Source organism: Pteropus vampyrus, unplaced genomic scaffold (assembly GCF_000151845.1).
Source record: "Pteropus vampyrus isolate Shadow unplaced genomic scaffold, Pvam_2.0 Scaffold13, whole genome shotgun sequence".
Taxonomy (NCBI): Eukaryota; Metazoa; Chordata; class Mammalia; order Chiroptera; family Pteropodidae; genus Pteropus; species Pteropus vampyrus.
Window position 1 is genome coordinate 5804676 of NW_011888794.1, and position 2568 is coordinate 5807243.

The following is a 2568-nucleotide window of genomic DNA, read 5'->3' on the forward strand; positions in this document are numbered from 1 at the left end:
AGAAAGAAAGAAAAGAAAGAAGGAAAGAAAAAAGAAAATTTCACCAAAAATCAAGGGTTGCCTATGAAATTGTCTACTGGGGAGTAAGTTCCAACATAATCCACTTGTCATTGTGCATAAGTCTTTAACCTCAAGAAATTTTCCTTAAGCTATCTTCAGGCACATTCTTTCCTGATGATACTAAGCAAAATCCGTTAATGTAACAGTGGTTCACTGCACGTAAAAGGAACTTTTCATAATTTTGTCCATCTTTGGATTGCTTGGACACCATTGTGTAATCTTATTTCATTAACCTAGGTATCCTATACTAAGGATCTGCCCAAGGCACTTGCCTTAAAATCCCAATCCTCTTCTCTGCCAACTACTGGGTCTTAATACTTCCTCTAAATTTCCACAAGAACTTCCGTAACTGAATGCCCAGTATTGGAATATTGGTGGTATCCAATCATCTAGGGTCTATTTGCTTCACTACATCTCAAGACTACTGTGCCTACTTCAAGGATCAGTAAATGTTTTAATATTTTTCTAAGGATATATAACTAATTCTTCTTACACTGATCAACACTGAGGACTCAGCTATATTTATCATATAGATTTACTCTCACCTTCCTTCACTAGGATTTGGCCAACTACAGGGCCTATTTTCACTGATTTCCAAACAACAGCATGACCTTCTATCCAAGGATTCTCATCAGTAAGTCAAAAAGCCTGTTTTTCCTTGGTTTCAAGGGAAAATGTAGTTCAAACCACACCACAATGTGAGCAGGGACGTCTTGGGGTCTCCATCATTAGCTCTAAAGGAATGGAAGCAGGCTTTTCATAAAGTGAATGAACTCCCCCTAACATTTCCTGTCACATGATCTTGAATTTTGAACTGCTGCCTCTTCATTCAATTATTTCTCTGATGTTTCACATAACATGATAGGTTTTTCTGTTCCCCAGGCTTTCTGATATCCTTCTGTGTTAAAAGCAAATCTCTTTTTAAGCCCAGTAACAAGATACTAATTGTCTTTCAAAACAGTTGTGTTGAGTGGTACGACAGGTATATTTCAAAACCAAAATCCAAGCAATCTTCACTGAAGTGTACTTTTCAATTCTTGTCAAAACTCCACTTTATTCTTTATAATTTCAGAAACTTTAAAAATTATTTGGATCACAAGGTCCTACAAGCAATATTTGAGCCATAGGCCTTTTAAATGTTTTAATAGTTATTTTTAGTCCCATTCAAATTTTCAGGACCTTGTGGATAGGGTTCAGAGTTATCCCTAAACGAGTGATGGAATTCACCAGAACCCAAATTATCTCATTAGTTTCTGTATTCCTATTTTGTTATGGGGTCAGTAAAAAAGTAATAATCTATTTCTCATATTTGGAGGGAGGCTTTAGCCCATTATAATTGTCCATCATTTCACAGACTCTGTTGGATCCTGGATTTTGTCTGGTTAAGTCATCTAGTCTTTATTTGTCACATAAAGGGTGACTACTGTCTTCTTGTTTCTCAAAGGAAGCAATTATCATTATATTTTCAACTTAATGCATCAATGGATTCTAATGATTTGAACATCTAAGTGCTATTGTACAACTTTACGACGGTATGCCAGTGAATTACATATTCCTCTGAAAGAGTTGTGAAAGCGTACTGAATTCTACTCCACATAAATGTGGGTAAGGTTTGGCTATATTATAAAAAGGAATGGGTGTCTATGGGCATGCCACCCTGAACAAACCCGATCCCATCTGATCTTGGAAGCTAAGCAGAGTCGGGCCTGGTTAGTACTTGGATGGAACACCACCTAGGAAGACCAGGTTCTGTAGGCATCAAAAATAAAAAAAAAATAAGGGATTGTAAGCTGACAAGGTCCTTGCAATCTGTGAGGTCAACCAAGGGTTGCCTTGCCTGAAAAACAATGAAAAAGGAATGGATAAGAAGGGGCTAGTCAAATCTATTATGACATATCAATAATCCTTGTCTTGTCGCATTTCTTGTTATATAGGCTTTACCATATTTCTTCCAAACAAATCTCTTAGGAAAATTGCCTTGTTTGCTCCCCAATAGCTGCTGTCAGACTCCGTGAACCAACTGCCTTGTATATCTACCAGATGGAGTTGTTAAAAAGGTAGTTAGTGGAAATCAATATTTACTTCAATCTCTTTCTTAATCAGAGAAATAATCTCTTGTTGCCTTCCCAGAATTCCATTTAGTTAATATTTATGAGAGGAGAGCACCAGAGAAATTTCAAAGGTTTCTAAATGTCCAATTTTAATCAAGTCAACTTAAATCTGGCTCACCTCCAATTTACAAATGGTAGGTTCAGATCTCTCCAGTTGCACATAATACCATCTCGATTAAATTTTAATGTAATGGTTACACAACACAAAATATTCTCCTGTCACAGTTTTCAATTTTCCACTGGAGCATCATCTGTATCCTCTACATTTTATCTTTGGGCCTTTTAGAATGTTCTCTCTATGGGCCTTGCATGTTTACTGTCTATAACCAGACATCTCCTAAAGTTCCACATATTCCTGGTAATCATTTCTCATATGCCATTGCCTAAGACCTGGGCC

At 36.8% G+C, this 2568-nt stretch overlaps 1 pseudogene; it reads left to right on the plus strand.

Annotated features, from left to right (window-relative positions):
- The first annotated feature begins 1699 nt into the window (after nt 1–1699).
- LOC111733242 lies at nt 1700–1818 on the plus strand (annotated as a pseudogene).
- Nucleotides 1819–2568: the final 750 nt, after the last annotated feature.